This window comes from Pinus tabuliformis, chromosome 6 (genome assembly GCF_031772625.1).
Source record: "Pinus tabuliformis cultivar Carrire ecotype Pingquan chromosome 6, CPIR1, whole genome shotgun sequence".
Taxonomy (NCBI): Eukaryota; Viridiplantae; Streptophyta; class Pinopsida; order Pinales; family Pinaceae; genus Pinus; species Pinus tabuliformis.
Window position 1 is genome coordinate 1,634,324,755 of NC_142292.1, and position 6,000 is coordinate 1,634,330,754.

Sequence of the window (6,000 nt, forward strand, 5' to 3'; positions counted from 1 at the left end):
TCTTTTACCTGTTCATCTCCTTCATAGCTCGTGATAATTTTGTCCCATATTTCTTTTGCTGATTTGAAGTGCATTACCTTCATGAATTCTGTTTGGGATATACTTCCTAATAGAGTACTGACTGCTTTTGCATTTGTTTCATACTTCTTTTTCTCAGCTGGATCTGTAGGAGTAGCTGAAGGAAAAGCATAGCCTGTTTCTACAATGTCCCAAACTTCTGTACCAAGAGATTGAAGATATGCAGTAACTCTTACCTTCCAATAATTGAAGTTTGTCCCATCAAAAACCGGTGGCCTGATTGATGCTTCTTTCTCGTAGTTGCTCATGATGAACGATCTACCTTCAAGCGATCAAGCTTTTCTGAAGGACCTGCTCTGATACCAATTGTTGGAAATAATACTGAGAGGGGGGTGAATCAGTATTATCTAGCAATTTAACAAATCTTCCTTATTTGATCTTTTGAATTATTCTTGCATATCAGTACCATAAAATAATGAGCATGAACAAAGAAAATAGACAGTCACACCAAAGAACACAAGATGTAAGGTGGAAACCCAATGCGGGAGAAAACCACCTGCTGCAATATGTCTCTATCTTCTTTCAATTTAGAAATTCTTTTACAATGATTTTGTACTGGTGCAGTCCTTTACCAGTACGCAGGCTGCAACCTGCAGAGAGCTACAACTCTCTCTCGTTTTCCAGTCTCTCCTGGAAGGGAGCTACAACCCCCTACTTCTTTTCATACAAGGACCACTTTTCATAAATTTTCAAACTGGATCCATAAGCATTAATTGATCATCAAGTGTAAGAGAATCACCCAATCAACTGTAGTAACCAGATCAACAATAATAGGACCAAAACCCAGAACACAACAATGAGAAACAAGGATTTTAAGAGAAGGAAGCACCCTGCTCAACTGCCAGCCTGAGTCCGGACTCACCCTGTTCAACTGCTAGCCTGAGTCCCTGGACTCACCCTGCTCAACTGCTGACCTGAGTCCCTGGACGCACCCTGCTCAACTGCTAGCCTGCGTCCCGGACGCACCTTGCTCAACTGCTAGCCTGCGTCCCTCCAACTGAGTCTATTGAACTGCCTGCGTCCCGGCGCACCAGAACCCTTCCTGCACCTGCGTCCGGCGCTCCTGAAACGCTTCGCTCCTGCATCCCGGACGCACCTGAACCCTTACTGCACCTGCGTCCCTCTGGGCAAAGATGATTTCAAGACTTTAGAAGTAACCCAGACAATCAGATCTACAGATCCGAGCAAGAGCCGAAGAGATCTCGGTCCATCAGATTCGCCTTGTTTAGATCTAGACCAGATCTTATCCTCATAAGATGTTCAACCAAAAACATGATTAATCCAAATGAACTCCTTTGCTTTATATAGGCAAGCTCCTCCCCAAAACATGGAACAATACCACGAGCCGACACCATAGAAACAAAAAACCGTCGGCTAGAAACCACACAAGAAACCCCTACGTGCTTTTCTCTGTCTTGAAATGTGTGCACTGGGTGGACGCACCCCTTGAACGGCTGGACTGCGTCCCTGGACGCGAGTTCTGCATGGTATACCTGCGGGGACGCACTTTCTGAACAGATTGCCTGCGTCCTTCTTAAAAATAGAGAGCTGATCATCAAGAATAGTGATCTATCACCTGAATGGGTTGCCATCAAGGACAACACCTGAATCATAATGCCAACATGGATTTCCTGCGAAGTATTAGTCATGTACCTCTAAAGTTCTCTATTCTACTAAATTAGCAGAAATGCTTAATTTAGCGGCAACAACATGTGCCTTACAAGTACTTAAAACATCGCATAGCTCAATCGCAAGTTCATCAGGGCAGGGTTCATTTACTCATGAATGATGCGATGCGATATTAATCAGCGATCCTTGTATCGCACATCGCATTTTGCAATTCCTTCAGGCTAGGGTCCATTCACTTATAATGATGCGATGCGAGATTAATCCAACGGTCAGCAATGATTAGTGATCCAACGGTCGGCAGTGATATCACATGGGAATCTGCGCGACGTTTATCCGCCCTCACGGATCTGATGAGGTTTATAAACCCTTGGTCTATAAAAGTTCGGGTCCAGTACTTAGATTAACGTTCGATCATCTTAAGACCCGATATCCATCAGTTAACAAAGGCCCTTAGATCCTACAGCTCGCGGGACTTCTATTAACACACGGTTTAATAACAAGGCCAACCCCCGCCATTGACTGTGACGCAAGGCGTTGAAAATGAAATCAACGATTAGGAATGAGTACGACGCTTCAACCTCAATCAAGGAATCCGTACACTTTCAAACCCCACAGTTGCTAATACACCGCAAAATGAGATTAAATGCGATCACACAAAACTCTAAATTCTCAGGGTTGACTGGAAATTCAATAATACACAGAGACACTATGGAGGGATGCAACACCCCCGGGATTGACCAATTATACACAGAAATGCACAGAGATTTAATTTCTGCAACTTAATCATATATGGCCAAAACAAGCCGAATCAGTCAAAATCCTTTTACAATCATTCAGAACTTTCATAAATACTATTTCATCCTAACAATCAGATCATTAAACACTGGATTGAATTTGGCTAATCTTAAACAATATCTAATCTGGTCGATGTTCTCCTCGATAATCTCAAGCGAATCAAAACTACATGAATTAAGTACAAAATCACTCAATCCCTAAATCCTAGCTCAAATCCTATCTAGAAAGCTTGTAAATTGACAGCTAAAGGATCCCACTCCTTTGCTTGTAAACTTTTTTTGTATTTTTGGAATAAGTTCGAAGCCTTTTGCCTTCAAGCCTCGTGCCCCTGTATCAGACTCCTGAGGACAAAATTCTTCATGGGCTCCTGTCCATGAGCTCTTCTACATAACTGCCCAACTTCTGTAGCATGGAATCTCTCATCCAAGTAGCTTCAGCAATTGGTTGTTCCTTCCTTTTGACCAAATACTAAAAATGCTCCTGTCCTCTTGTGTTCTTCAACATTTCTTGTCCAAAATCCTCTCTGGCTTCAATTCCTTTGCTATAGGTAACTGTTTTACCCAATCAATCTCTTGTTCTTCTCGATCCTCTATTGTGTCATCTACCTGTTCCCTTTCATACCTGTATAAGTCAGCAACATTAAAAATTGGAGATATTCCAATATCAGGGGGTAATTCAATTTCATATGCATTTGCAAAAAAAATTCTCAAGACTCTGCATGGTCCAATTTTCTTAAACTTTTGCTTATTATACTCCCTTTTTGGAAATCTTTCTTTCCTCAGGTGTGCTAAAACCAAATCTCCAACCTCAAAATTACCTTCTCTTTTCTTCAAATATGCTCTGCCCTTGTATTTTAGGTTGTTGTGTTGTAGTTGCTATTTTACCTGTTCATGTATTGCTTGAACTTCTATAGCAAAATCTTCTCCTTTAGCACTTCTCCTTTCAGCTTTTCCCAAGTCTCTCAATTCAAACACTCCTCTTGGGTGCATTCCAAAGATTATATGGAACAGACTCTACCCTGTACTCCTGTTAGGAGAATCATTATATGCATATTATGCCTATGCCAATACTTGATCCCATTGTTTTGGATGTTCACCTACAAGACTTCTCAAAAGATTACCTAAGCTTCTATTTACAACTTCAGTCTATCCATTAGTCTGAGGATGATAAGCAGAACTGAAACTCAATTTAGTTCCAAGCTTCTTCCACAATGTCCTCCAGAAATGTCAAACAAATCTGGTGTATCTGTCTGAAACAATGCTCTTAGGTAACCCATGTAATCTTACAATCTCCTTAAAAAACATATTAGCAATATGAGTAGCATCACTGGTTTTATAACATGGAATAAAATGTGCCATTTTTGAAAATCTGTCAACTACTACATAAATTGAATCATTTCCTCTTTGAGTTTTTGGTAAACCCAAAACAAAGTCCATACTTACCATATCCCAAGGCCTATCTGGAATAGGTAATGGAACATACAAACCTGTGTTTTGACTCCTTCCCTTTGCGTACTGACAGACTTTACAATTTTTCACGTACCTTTCTACTTCAGACCTCATTTTCGGCCAAAAATAAAACCTGTTCAACTGTTCATAAGTTTTGTCTGCACCAAAATGCCCTCCAAGTCCTCCACTATGTTTCTCCTTGATCAAATTCTCCCTCATAGAACAACTTGGTATGCACAATTGATTTCTTTTAAACAACAGTCCCTCTTGCAGGAAATAATCCAGCCACTTGCTTCTGTCTAACAAAACAAGATTTCTACAAGCTTCAAATGCCTCTTTAAAATCTAGATCTTTCTCATATAACTCTTTAAGGAAATCAAAACCCAACACTTGAATTTGACTTTCTTGAACTAAAATGCTTTTTCTACTTAAGGCATCTGCTACTTTGTTTGATTGACCAGTTATATGTTTTAATACAAAATTAAAACTTTGCAGGTATTCTACCCATTTTGCATGCTTCTGGTTAAGCTTTGGTTGTTGCATAATGTACTGTAATGCATGGTTATCTGAATACAATATGAACTCCTTGGACATCAAGTAATGTCTCCACTTCTTCAAAGACTGCACCACTGCATAAAACTCTTTGTCATAAGAAGAATATTTCTTCTTTGTCTCATTTAGCTTTTCACTAAAATAAGCTACAAGCCTGTCCTCCTGACTCAAAACAGCTCCAATGGCTTCTCCACTAGCATCACACTTCACTTGAAAAGGTTTATTAAAATCAGGAAAAATCAAAATAGGTTTCTCAGTAATATTTCTCTTCAACAGTTGGAAGTTATTTTCTACTCCAACAAACTATTTAAATGGTTGTCTGTCCTTCTTTATTGTGTCAATAATTGAAGCATTAATCTTACTAAAATTCCTTATGAATTTCCTATAAAAACTAGCAAGACCGTGAAAACTTCTTACCTCAAAGACACCTTTTGGTGAAGGCCACTCCATGATAGCCTTGATCTTCTCTGGATCCATCTTGAACCCCTCTACAGAAACAACAAAGCCTAAATACACGAACTCCTCCTTCATGAATGAACATTTTTTTAAATTTAACAATAACTTTTCTTGTTGTAGCCTCTGTAAGACATAATTCAGATGTCTCACATGTTCCTCCTTAGATTTGCTGTAAACTAATATATCGTCCAGATATACTATTACAAATTTACCAATAAATTCCTTCAAAAATTCATTCATAAGTCTCATAAATGTACTAGGGGCATTTGACAATCCAAAAGGCATTACCATCCACTCATACAATCCTTCATTGGTTTTAAAAGCAGTTTTCCACTCATCTCCCTCTCTAATTTTGATTTGATGATAACCACTTTTTAAATCTAACTTTGTAAAATATCTAGCTCCACTCAAACAATCCATCAAATATTTGATTCTAGGTAAAGGAAATCTGTACCTGATTGTTATCTTATTGATTGCTCTCGAATCAATGCACATTCTCCAACCTCCATCTTTCTTTGGGCTCAACACTGTTGGCACTGCACAAGGACTCAAACTCTCTCTAACCAGTCCCTTGTCTAACAGTTCCTGAACCTGTTTCCTGATCTCTTCATTCTCTATGGGAGTCATCCTGTAAGCTACTTTATTAGGAAGATTTTCTCATGGAATCAAATCTATGTGATGACTGATTTTTCTAATGGGTGGTAACTCATCAGGCAAGTCATCTACAATGATATCACAATAACTGTCCAGCATCCCTTGAATTTCAATTGGTAAATCACAATAACTGTTTGCAAACCAATGCAAGACTTACCTCATCTTCCCTCATCTTTTGTAAGTACTCCTTTCCACTCAACAAAAGGGTCTTTGGATCAGGTTTCTTCGATGTATCCTCTTCTCTATTGGAAACAATGTATGATTGACACTATCTTTGCTGAATTTGTATGTGTTCTTCTTTCCATCATGCATAGCTCCTCTGTCATACTGCCATGGCCTACCCAAAAATATATGACACACATCCATAGGCATCACATCGCATAGGATT